Source organism: Oncorhynchus tshawytscha, linkage group LG05, assembly GCF_018296145.1.
Source record: "Oncorhynchus tshawytscha isolate Ot180627B linkage group LG05, Otsh_v2.0, whole genome shotgun sequence".
Lineage (NCBI taxonomy): Eukaryota > Metazoa > Chordata > Actinopteri > Salmoniformes > Salmonidae > Oncorhynchus > Oncorhynchus tshawytscha.
In genome coordinates this window covers 17,690,357-17,704,300 of record NC_056433.1, presented here as the reverse complement: position 1 = coordinate 17,704,300, position 13,944 = coordinate 17,690,357, and positions in this window count along the sequence as shown.

Genomic DNA, 13,944 nt, shown 5'->3' with positions numbered 1-13,944 from the left:
AGAACATTAAGAATACCTTCCTAGTATTGAGATGGGGCATGGACATGTAACAAGGTGTCAAAAGCATTCCATAGAGCTGCTGGCCCATGTTGACTCCAATGATTCCCACAGTTGTGTCAAGTTGGCTGGATGTCTTTTGGTTGGTGGACTATTCTTGATACACATGGGAAACTGTTGAGCGTGAATAGCCCAGCAGTATTGCAGCCTGGCACCTACTACCATACCCAGCTCAAAGGCACTTCAATATTTTGTCTTGCCCATTCACCCTTTAAATGGTACACATACACAATCCATGTCTCAATTGTCTCAAGGCTTAAAAATCCTTAATTAAACTGTCTCCTCCCCTTCATCTACACTGATTGAAGTGGATTTAACAAGTGACATCAATAAGGGATCATAGCTTTCATCTACATTCACCTGATCAGTCTATGTCATGGAAAGGTGTCCTTAATGTTTTGTACACTCAGTGTACGTCTGCATATGAGCATGGTGACATTACAAGTTGGCAAAACCAGTGGATGTAAGTGGATGAAAAGGTGAGTGGGTTCACCATTAGAGCATAACTCAGAGAGTTTCAGCACATACCGTGAGGTAATATGTTGTCTGAAAAGAGGGAGGGAACATCAGCAATGCAGACAGACACAATATGGACGTTAAGTAACAACTGTGTCAAAATGCAAGAGAATTGGTTAAACATACAAACGTTGGTGCAAAAATGGAGAAAGATGAACCTACTACTTTTGAATATTGGACCATCTTAATAATTGGATGTAATTGCCTATCTAAGTGTTTCAAAACTTTGAACTTTGAATTGAACTGCATTACACAGAGCCGTATTACATTTAGCCTCTAGATATTGTGTGTATTAAACAAATTAGCTCTATTTTGAGAAAATCACAAGGATATAGTCGTAACATTTATATAATCATTGTTAACTTTGCAAATCTTTCATTGACCAGAAATGTTGGTTAATATTCCAGTATTTATTATTTTGGCTAAGCTAGCTAAGATTGCCCAGGGCTGTTACTGATCATGTTTTGAGTCACTTGTTAATTATAAACTGAAATCAAATGAACCTGCAGTGTGAGAAATAAAGCAGTCCATCTGTTTAATATCTAAAAACTGAGGGCAAGAAAAAAATCTGAGAAGCTAAGGGTTAATGAAAACCTTACTCAAAGCCATAAGTTGGACTTTATTTTTTCCCACCATCATATATCCATTCAACGTGATGAAAAGCATACCGTTAGAACATTGTATTTCAGAACTGTCTAAGACGGATTACACCACTCCTCTTATCACTCCTGAAAGCCAAAGCATTCTTCATGTCAGTGCAACTTTGACGAATGAGCCGTGCTCTCATAGCTTGTTTGTCATCGAGACCATGACGAGATCAGCCGAGATCTGATTGGAGGCAAATGTCAATCTGCTCTCCCCTACTGTGTCCCATTAGGAAGACCGAATACAAGGATGTCTAGTGTGCTCGAACAGTTCACTCTGTTCTCAAACCTAGCTGAAGAATAATGAAACTATAACCATGTCTCTAGATTTGGATTGATGGTTTCTGTACATTTTGTAGAAATATTATAGGTTTCATTGCACCACTGCAGTCATAAACACTGGAAGAAAAAAGCACCATACTGCAGTATGTGTGAAAGCCAATGAGTAAATAATGAGACCTGGGTTGACAGAAAGCTGTGATTCTCTGCCCAGTGATTAAAGAATGAGACCTGGGTTGACAGAAAGCTGTGATTCTCTGCCCAGTGAGTAAAGAATGAGGCCTGGGTTGACAGAAAGCTGTGATTCTCTGCCCAGTGAGTAAAGAATGAGGCCTGGAAAGCTTGATTCTCTGCCCAGTGATTAAAAAATTAGAAGCTGTGATTCTCTGCCCAGTGAGTAAAGCATGAGGCCTGGGTTGACAGAAAGCTGTGCTTCTCTGCCCAGTGATTAAAAAATTAGACCTGGGTTGACAGAAAGCTGTGATTCTCTGCCCAGTGAGTAAAGCATGAGGCCTGGGATTACAGAGAGCTGTGCTTCTCTGCCCAGTGAGTAAAAAATTAGGCCTGGGTTGACAGAAAGCTGTGATTCTCTGCCCAGTGAGTAAAGAATGAGGCCTGGGATTACAGAGAGCTGTGAATCTCTGCCCAGTGAGTAAAGAATGAGGCATGGGTTGACAGCAATCTGTGATTCTCTGCCCAGTGGGAGCCATTGTGAGGAACAGAATCACTGGTAACGGCAAACAGAGTCCCCCGTCGCACATTGTTTCATGTAATGGCACGGAAGGAGATACCGCAGCCCTGAAGTGGGTCATTGAAAATGACATGCACAGATGTTCATGAGGCAATGTTGCAGGAAACCCATATAATAGGCTGCCATCAATGAACATGTCACTAGTGCACATTTCCCACCAACTTTCCTGGCCAGATGATCTCGTGCACAGTCCCCAGTGATTAGAGAATCACAGACAACCACTCCTTAAAGCTCTATTAGTCTAAGTTTCTTTCAAGAAGACACGGGAGGAGGAGGAACGCAGGAGAAACGTGTTTGCCGTCTTTCTGGCAGAGAGGCTCTTTGTGGAGGCCCCATCAGAACCTGTAATAAAGGGGCCTAGCTAGCTGCCATCAGTGGTCTGACAGAGCGAGAGGGGCCGGGAGGGGTCGGGGGGGCCGGGATTACACCACATGAAACAGAGGCTAGAGAGTATGTTGAAAGGGCCGACAGTGGGTTTAGGATTGTTAGCGGCAGTAATGAAAATGGTACACTACTTCCCAACATTTTTCTCTTCTGAAGGGAGTCTCTGTTTTGGGGATAAGTGGGATCTGATTGACGAGCTACGTAGCAACATCTCAATGTATTGTGTGTTCATTTTAAGAACATTATATATATTTTTGGGAATCATTTGTTGAACACTATAAGGTCTGATCATGGCTGCCAGGCACGGGGTCAAATGAGTATTAGACTTCAGCACTTTTCTGCTAAGTTCTGCCGACTTGTTTTTTTCTCTTAATTATTTTTTTTTAACCCCTTTTCTCCCCAATTTCGTGGTATCCAATTGTTAGTAGTTACTATCTTGTCTCATCGCTACAACTCCCGTACGGGCTCGGGAGAGACGAAGGTCGAAAGCCATGCGTCCTTCGAAACACAACCCAACCAAGCCGCACTGCTTCTTAACACAGCGCGCATCCAACCCGGGAAGCCAGCCGCACCAATGTGTCGGAGGACACATTGTGCACCTGGCGACTTGGTTCGCGTGCACTGCGCCCGGCCCGCCACAGGAGTCACTAGTGCGCGATGAGACAAGGATATCCCTCCCTAACCTGGACGATGCTAGCCCAATTGTGCGTCGCCCCACGGACGAACCCAGGCTCTCGGCACGAGTCTCTGGTGGCACGAGTCTCTGGTGGCACAGCTAGCGCTGCGATGCAGTGCCCTAGACCACTGCACCATCCGGGAGGCCCCCCGACGACTTTAATTTCTGTTCACATCAGAACAGTGTTAGGCACATTAGAGTGGTATGTTACGGCATACTGTACAGCCCATATCCTGAGAGTAATGTTATATAATTGGTGTCTCCAACATAGACAGGTAGATTCCATCTACGCTGACTAGGTAGAGGTGGGTTCTTAAAGCTCATAGGCTATTTTTTCACTGTGATGTCAACCCCCTATTGTAGATATCTTCAGAACCCAACAAAAAGGCTGGCAGGCTCCAGCGTAACATAGCTGCCACCCTTTACGGCAAGACGATCATACCGGGGAATAATTGTGAAAAGTGGCAGTGGAAGTGACGCCAAGATCAAGTGATTAACATCCCCAGTCTGCAGCTCATCGCCTGGGGTTAATGTGAGAGAGAGGAGCCCTGCAAACTCAGCACAGTATTGTGTGAGGTTTAGATATTCCACTGCCCAACTGTTCAAACTCTAGTCAGACTTTTATTGAGGCAGCACAGGTTGGGGGATGGAGGCAGGGGTGGCAGGGATGTGGGGAGGCAGGGACGGGAGGGAGTATGGAGATGATGCAATCCGTTCCGTGTTTCTGCCTTTAGTGCTGCATACACACTTCCACCTGGATCGATGCAGTGTTGAATCCAGGCGACATCTTGACTGGAGGTCCAGTCTTTTCCCTCTAAGCTGAGGGTGTACACAGGCGCGCAATACACAGAGACAGCCTCTTAACTCCCCCAGGACAAAAGAAATATCAGCCCACGGAGAGAAGCACGAGAATGAACTTCACTCAACTTATTTTCCCTGTTAGTTAACACTATCAATGTTCCCCTTTACTGTGGCAATTGTGATCGAATCAATGCAATATTAGCCACATTCAATGCAACATACGGAAACAAAACAAACTATGCTAGAGATTTTGTTCAAGGCAGAACGCATCAGAGTAGGATTGAAGCATGACTCATCCCATACTCTACACAGACCAGTGCAGCATAACCAATCAGAGCTGCAGAAGTCCTAAATGCAAATAGACCATTGCCATATACGGATCTGTGCCATTTATTTTGAACTATGCTTACAGCTGTGGTCGTGAGTAGATGCACTTGTTTTGAGATTAAAGCAAGAGCTGCATGTAGCCATGTGTGCACATTTTGTTCATATCCTTTGCTAGTTAGTGAGTTATTAGCGCAGTTATACATCATTTGTAGTCAGCAATAAGGGAGTGATTACTTCCTACAAGAGCACAAAACGTGTACATATTTATACATCTGTGAAAAGCCAGTGAGGTAAAGAGCTTTTTTCTTTTTCTTAAAATGGGCAGTATTCTATTTTGAGACACGCTTGAATAAGCTAAGTAGCCAATAGGCAGAGGGAAGCATAATTTGTCTGATTCTCTGTTATAATGGCATGGGAATTATAATGCATTTTAATTTGTAAAGTGGTTTCTTGCACCAAACAACATAACAACATTTTCAGTCATTTCCTTTTCTTTAGGATTAACAGGTTAATGTCAAGCCCTGCATGTTTTTTCAAAAGTCTTATGGAATGTAGGCCTACATTGAACACCACACATTGGCTCCTACTGTGGACTGGAAAGATAGAACAGCTATTTCCATGTTGAAATGTTACGGGATGCATTTTCTCCATTGTTTTTGATGCTAGGCCACTCTGGCCACTCATTATGATCAAATAGCCACAGTAGTCTACTTGGGCACTGTTCAAACTGTAACTTAAAGCGGGTACAGCCTCAATGTTGACAGTAAACCCGCTGGAAGTTGCTCAGCATTTTCACAAAGTTCAAGTTTGCTCTCAGCAGACCTGAAATTTGCTCAGTGCTGAAAACAATGAGAGGGAACGTTGTGTGTGTGTGTTATGGGAGGAAGCTGTCGAAACGGGGACTGTTGGGCTGTAAGTGCATCCAAAGCTTCCAAAGCATCGACTTTTCACGATTACTGATAGTGATGTGGTGTTTTCAAAGTGGAAGCTCACAGAAAACAAAATAAAATGCAATATGTCAGTTGTATAAACATTACTGGAACGATCGCAATAGACACATTGTCAGTACATATCTAATTCACAGATCGAATGTATATTTAACATTATCGTGACATGACAACATGTCAAGTTGGTAGCGATTCAAATTCAAATTGAGAGTGCCACAAAATATTGATGCATGCCTCTCCATGAGACCCTGGGTGATAGAAGACAGAATTGATTGGGGTTACCCACCATGGTGAAGCACCCAAAACCTTTATATAGGAATTATGCCTGCAGAGCTGCAGAAGAACAACACTATACTACAACATCGGAGGAGTGTTCTGTGACGGCGCTCTCTGACTTCTCTGCATACCGCGGCTTTGTTAAAGATTTAACGCTCAGAACCCCTCGTAGTTATGCATCAAAGTCATTGTTAATCAGTGGCAAACACTGCATGTGTTAGTTGTTCAGTATCAGACCATGGATGAAAAGGATCCCCCTCACACACCATGCCACATTGACAGGATGTCTATCAGCACATGGACATCCTACAGGGAACTGTGGGGGATGTAACACCCCACTTCTGACACCTTTTTCCAAAAGTGCTAATATTGGCTGCATGGGGGGTGATACGAGTTTCACAAAGTTTCAGAACAGAGGTGAGAACCAGTTAGTTCCAGCAGCAGTTCTCAGTTGTGAGGTCATGCTATAACACTACTATACTGGCAGCAATTTATGGCTCCTTAATAATTACGTTTTGCAAAAATAGGTCCCCAATTGTTTTTTAGAAGTTACAAACTGAATTTTTTATGTAACTAAATTATAGATTGCTTATACTGCACAAAAAGGTCAACAAGCTCAGTAAAAGTATTACTTTCAAAATATGCACGAAAAAAGCTAATTAGCCACAATGAGAAAAACATCAATTACCAAACAACTTAAAACACACATTTCTAAAGGCAACCACCTCCAACCAAAAGTGCATTTCTCTCTCAGATGGATGTTATATGAGGACTTTATTTCTACCAGAGTCCAGTTCCATCCACCATTCTTCCTAGGTGATTGTGTGGAGGTGAGGCGAGCTGCGTTCTGCAGAGGCCCAGTCCTACAGATGGCTAGAGCAGTGGGACACTTGGCAGGCTGCTGCCTGTATCAGCCCAAAGCAGCTGCCTCCCTCGTCAACACTCTACACAATGGAATACAGACCAATCTGGAAGATTAATGCTGTAAACTCTAATCTGATGGAATAGGCTAGTAGGATGCTAGTACAACTGTGTTGCGCTTTTTGATTTTTTCCAACAACAGTTCCTGTCCATTAAATACCTTGCAAGTCAGTTACCAGACAGGGATTCCTGCAGCACCATTCTCTTTCTCTTCCTGGAATGATCATCCTGTCATTTCCATCATGGTTATGTATTGACTGAATGTACTGTATATTTTTAAATTGCAGTGGCGTGTTGAAAAGAATAGGCCATGTTTGACAGAACACCTTGTACCACCAGATAGATAACAATTGTATTTCATTTTGAAATCAATCGTTTTCTATGTGTTTTGCAGGCGGTTACCAATAGACATTCAGCTTAACAACTCCATTATTAGTTGAAATGGTCACTTATTCCCATAAAGATAAAGAAAGATACCTCCATCACCCCCACCTTTCTCCCCTTCACAGTAGAAGATACATTATCGCCCATCTCTTTGAAAGCTATAGCTTGTTGACAATATGCCAAACATCTGCACTTCCCCTTAAGTCTATCAGTACCTATCCCCCATTGCGTCACACTTTTACACAGCTTGAAATGAGAGGAGAAATTGCTCAGTCTGCTCATATTCTCAAATCATAGCAGCATGACATTATTATATTTCTTATCTTTCCACAACAATTCCTTTATCAAGCAGTCTCTCTTAATCAGTTATCCTTGAGACGAGCACTGCCCATTGGGCACACACTGGTTGAATCTACGTTTTTTTACATGCCATTTCAACGAAATTACGTTGACCCAACACGGAATAGACGTTGAATTGACGTCTGTGCCCAGTGGGTGCTTTGTTTACATGTTATATTAAAATAAAACTAACATATGTCAAGGATATGAATATGACAAGTATTTTAACAATCCTAATTATCCAATGATTTCTGAGAGAGAAAAAACGACGCAGCCTGGCAGCACCAGAGGTGAACCACTCCATTGCATCTGACCAGAGCTACCTACAGTGTACGTGTGACAAAATGCCTGTGTTTTACCAATGCATTCTCATCTTTTAACCGTGCATTTGTAAATGGAAATGGAGCGGCAGAGGCTTTGAAGGCGTTGCACAGAGAGCTATTTTCCAGCCCTAAAAGAGGAGAGGAGAGTGTTTCTGATCTCTCGTTACACTTCATTTGAGTCTTTGAATGCATTCAGTGGATATGTAATTGTTCTGAGGGTAAGGAATAATGGGATCACTTATAAATAAAATGCAAAGGTAATTTAATAAACCTGTGTGTGGTGTGTGGGTGTGTATGCACGCCTGATTGCGTGTGTGTGCGTGTGTGTGCGTGTGCGTGCGCATGTCTGTGTGTGTGTAAGTGTGTGTGCATGTCTGCATTCTGTCTTGTATCCAGTAGTCTTTAAAATATCCTCCAGTTTCTCTCGGCTTGGTATTGATTTATAAGTCAATCCTCTCGCCTCCAGTCCTCATCCTTTGTACATTGATGTACAGGCTGTTTGTCATTTATTATGGGCCTTTTGCTGGCATGTTTGTCCAGAAGGGCTGTCTTTGGGCCATTATTAGAATAGAACTATGGCTCCATAGCAGAGTTATCAGCAGTTAACACCTTAATAATAACCTCCATTACAAAAAATAACTAACTTCGTTGAACTAGTGAAATGACCTTGTTCAATATGGATTATTTACTTGGTTTGAGTAAAGGACAGGGGGCTAACAAACAAGAACACATTTTAACAGAAGCTCTATGTTGAGTAGATCAAACAATGATCGTACGGATCATACTGATAATGATGCTGATAATGGATGATTGATTGATAATAATGATTATGATGCTGAGAATGGATGAATGAAAATAATTGATTATGATGCTAATGATGGATGATTGATTGATAATAATGATTATGATGCTGATGATGGATGATTGACTGAAAATTATGATGATTGATGATGATGGATGATTGATGATAATGATGATGATGATGCTGATTATGGATGATTGACTGATGATAATAATGATGATGGATGATTGCTTGATGATAATGATGCTGATGATGAATGATTGATTGCTGATAATGATTATGGATGATTGGTTGATGATGATGATGATGATATTGATGATGCTGATGATCGATGATTAGTTTAAGACCCAGATGCAAACAGTTTGAAATAACAAATGGTTATTTACAAAACATGGGGCAACCAAACAACAGGTCGAGGGCAGGCAAAGATCAGTAATCCAGTACGCTTGACGAGACAAGACAAACTGGCAACAGACAAACAGAAAACACAGGTATAAATGCACAGATGATGATGCTGATGATGGATGAGTGATTGATGATAATGATGAGGATGCTGATGATGGATGATTGGTTGATGATAATGATGATGATGATTGCTTGATGATGATAGTGATGATGATGATGATGCTGATGATTGATTTGCGATGATGATGATGCTGCTGCTGATGATGATGATGATGATTGATGAGATAATGCTGCTGCTGCTGCTGATGATGATGATGATAATAATGATGCTGATGATTGATGATGCTGCTGCTGCTGCTACTGCTGCTGATGATGATAATGATGATGATGATGATGATGCTGCTGCTGATGATGATAATAATGATGCTAATGTCAACAACAACCATTTTTAGCCACTGTTGGAGAGACTTGAAGAAGCACTTGATCATCAATTTTGTTGTTGTTGGTAGCAATCTTGGTCATCAACCTCTTTTTCTATCTGGTGTGATCTCTAAATCCTACTCTAGCCTCAAGGTGAGAATCAAAGCCTAAATAGCCTAATCCACCTATCAGCAGGCTCGGGCCGACAGGTTATTTCTCTCCACCACAGAAATGACAGGATAAAACAGGAGATGAAAACTTCTCCACTCCTCCACCAGACAGAGTGTTGGTGGGAGTGAGATATTTGTGAGAAGTCAGTGGAGTGCAACTCGGTGGAATATTCTGTTTCGAAACACCTCACCCTGACGTGTATTGTGTCTGGCCTAGCGTTGACGTGGGAAGCTGACAGGGGCAGATCCAGAGACCTCCAGAAGGCAAGAAGCCCATGCAAAACAACAGCACAATTACAGGGAGCTCACTGAACTGGAAATGCAAACTTGAAGCTTTGAGGAAAGGAAAGAATAAAGTGTTGAGAAACACATCAACGTTCACTTCAAGGCTAGGTGGAGGATTTTCACTTGGAAAAGGGGTGGACTTCTTCCACTACTATTATTCATTGTACGATTACTGCCATCACCACGACTACCTAGCCTAAAATGTAATGCTTATATCAATCAGAATCATTACTATTATACTATGTATAATCGCTATGTTCAGCCTGAAAACATCATCCTGGCAGATTTTTGCAAAAAGGTAATACGTTGCAGTCAATGGGAAAAGATGAGTCTCACAGGGTTGACGTTTTTCTCAATACATCCCAGTCAATGGGAGAAGATGAGTCTCACAGGGTTGACGTTTTTCTCAATACATCCCAGTCAATGGGAAAAGATGAGTCTCACAGGGTTGACGTTTTTCTCAATACATTTGCCAGTCAATGGGAAAAGATGAATGTGACAGTGTTGACACTTATGTCAATAGGAAAGATGAGTGTCACAGGGTTGATGTTTTTCTCAATACATCCCAGTCAATGGGAAAAGGTGAGTATCACATAAACATAAACGTCAACCCTGTGACACTCTTCTTTTCCCAGGAAGTGACCTAATTGGGGGTTATAGGCATGGTTTCGAAGGGTTTAAAGGCATAATATTTCCAGATGTGTGACTGGAGTACCATATGGCCCCAAAGCATTTTTGACCTCCATTGAACACAATGATCTTGCAGTTCTAGAAACTAAGAGCCTCGTTTTGAATTTTTGAATGAATTCTGAAGAGGACATTTTTGTTGTTGATTGACTTGAAATGTGAAACTGCCTGTGTCTGCCTGCATGCTTATCGATATGTCTGCCTTCCTAACTGCTTGCCTGTCTATCTGTGTCTGCCTGCCTTCCTATCTGCTTGCCTGTCTATCTGTGTCTGCCTGCATGCATGTCTGCCTATTGATATGTCTGCCTTCCTATCTGCATGCCTGTCTGTCTGCCTGCCTGCGTGCCTGCCTGTGGCAGAGAGGAGGGAAGGAGAGGAGGGAGGGAAGGAGAGTGAGAGGGAAAGAGAGAAAAGGGGGAGGGAGAGAGAGAGGGAAAGAGAGGAGGGAGGGGGGGGAGCGAGAGGGAAAGCGAGGAGGGAGGGAGAGCAAGAGGGAAAGAGATAAAATGGGGAGGGAGAGCGAGAGGTCAAAGAGAGGAAGGGGAAGGAATGGAAACAAGGAGGGAGAGAGAATGGAAAGGGGATGAGAGAGAGAGAAGGTGAAGGTGAAGGAGGGATGGGAGAGAGAGGATGGAGAGTGACAGAGAGAGAAATGAGAAGAGGGGGAAGGAGGGAAAGAAGGAGAGAGAATGGAGGTGGAGGGAGGGAGAGAGTAGGGAGAGTGAGAGATGATAGAGAAGGGAGAGAGGGAGGGGGAGAGAGAGGAGGGACAAGGGAGAAAGAGTCAACAGCGGAGGGAGAGAAAGGAGGAAGAGAGAGAGTTGAGAAAAGGGGGAGGCAGGGAAAGGAGGGAAAGAAAATGAGGGTGGAGGAGGGAGAGTGATGGAAGGGGTGAGAGAGGGAGAGGGTGAAAGAGGGATGGGGGAGATAGAGGAGAGATGCGAGGAGGTGGAGGGAGGGAAAGGAGGGAGAGAGAATGGAAGGGTGGGGAAGGGGGAGAGTGAGGGGGGGAGAGATAGGGTGGATGAAAGAAGGGAGATGGGGAGAAAAGGGAATGATGGATGGATAAAGAGGAGGTAGAGAGTGAGAGACAAATGAGATGAATGAGAAAAGCGTCAACCCTGTAAGACTCTTCTTTTCCCAGGAAGTGACTTAACTGGGAGCTATAGGGATGGTTTTGAAGGGTTAAAAAGGTTGAATCTACCTGCCTGCTTTTCGGCCTGCCTGTCTGTCTAACTGCCTGCCTAACTGCCTGTCTGTGTCTGTTTGTCTGTCTGTGACAGAGAGGAGAGAGAGAGAGGGTGAAAGAGGGATCGGGGAGAGGGATGAAAGCAGGGGGAAGGGAAAGAAGGAGGGAAAGTGAATGGAGGGAGAGAGAGAGAAGGGGGAGTGTAAGGGAGGGTGAGAGGGGAGAGTGAGAGGGAAAGGGGGAGGGGGAGGAGGAGAGAGAGGAGGGAGGGGGAGAGAGAGAGGCAACAGACAGACAGTGGTGTGAGACAGGAGGGAGAGAGAGATGAGAGGAGAGGAGGGAGCAAGGAAAGGAGGGATAGGGATAGGGAATGAAGGGGAGGAGGGAGAGAGAGAAGATGTAGAGTGAGGTAAGGGGAGAGAGAGAGAGAGGGAGAGGCTGAAGGAGGGATTCAGAAGAGAGGAGGGAGGAGGGAGAGGGAGAAAGATAACAGGAGGTGGAGGGAGGCAGGGAAAGAAGGAGGGAGAGAGAAGGGAGGGGGAAGGGAGAGAGAAAGAAGGGGAGATTGAGAGAGAGGGGAGAGAGAGAGATGGAGAGGGGGAGAGAAGGTGAAGGGGGTGAAAGAAGGGGAGAGAGAGAAAAGAATGAGAGGGGGATAAAGAGGAGGTAGAGAGTGAGAGAGAGACATGAGATTAAAGAGAAAAATGTCAACCCTGTGATACTTATATTTTCCCAATGACTGCAATGTACCGAGAAAAACATCAACCCTGTGACACTCATTTTTTTCCATTGACTGCAATGTATGAGATAAATTTCAATCCTGTGACATTTGTCTTTCCCTATTGACTGCAATGTATTGAGAAAAACGTCAGCTACTGTGACATTTTACATTTGGAAAACACGTACCAAGATTAAGTTTTCCTATGATATCATGTTGCTATGTTATGGTATTTCCTTGAGAATAAATGTGTTTATGAAGGCAATGCCCATTTCCAGTACGACTTATCAGTGGTATTAGCGTATGGTTCTCATTAAACATGAAATAATGTTTTCAAAGAGATCCTCTTGTCTGTGTTTACAGATTTTCTTCACAGCTTGTTTTGCTTCCTACGCATATATCCTACAGCAAATCTGATTGTATCACAGCTTAGCTGACTTTTTCAACTTTCTGCCAACTCTGCTTCAGATAGAGAACATTTGCATTAATTAGACAGGCTCTGTGAGTTGCAAGAATATGCTGCAGGATGAATATGGTAGAATGAATTGGAAATACCAAACAATATTATTTCTCAAGCTTTGGCCAGACACACAAACAAGGACAGGAATAATGTTTGAGTAGTGGTCAATGAACTTGTTGTAAGGTTCCATGTCAATAATGTGGCTTTTGCACCATGACCTTTGACTCTATGTGTGTGTCTATTTGTGTGCTGCTGCTTGTAGGTGTGAGTTGGGAGCCTAAGAGTTTCAAGGGTAAGATCCACATGTTAACACCACCTGTGATATTAGAAATGACAAAGAGATTCTAAGAATTTACACTCTGGTAATCTTGCCATGTATCAGTCTTACATGTACATGTGTTCGAATCCAGAACATATTACCGTGGTAAACATCAGTACCTGTGAGAGTGAAACACTTCTGTCCCTCTCTCTGGATGTTGTTCCTTCTTCGTCGACACATACTGAATTATGCATGTGCCTCCTGGCTGCAAGAGAACGTACCTTCCAGCTACAAACAATTAACCATCTGACAGACTGGTGAAGGACTTAATTATGGAGTCAGCATCTTCCAGTGCAACAGATAGCTTTTTAGACTACTTGCTAACAATGCAAACAGCAAACTCATACAGGAGTCATACAGTCCTCCATCAAGGCTCTCAAAGTGATTTGGGCTGACAATGAACACCTAGCTACTGTACAGCATATATCAAATGAAATATGTCATTTTGACATAGAATCCGCTCCCAAGTATGTCCTTTCATTTCATTTTAGGCATGTTTGAGCTGAAACCCCACACAATGTTGTTAAAACCTGTCTCTCTCTGACATGCATTGTGTCTGAGCATTGTGCCTTTCAACATGTCTAAATTCACTGCACCTCAAGCCATAATGCATGTTAATGTACATATCAGTGAGCTACATGAGCCTACATTATGCTTGGATTATTCCACAAGCATAAATATCCCACCTGTGCCTGAGACATGTAACCATGTTGTGCCATTATGGGGCATTTAACTATGGACAACTTTATGATCATCCTTTTATGGGCAGACTTAAGTGGTTAAAGCCAAATAGATTTTACTTAGGCCAAAATGTTTAGCAGTAGAACTGGCACGAACAGCCTTTTAATTCAACAGTCAATCTAT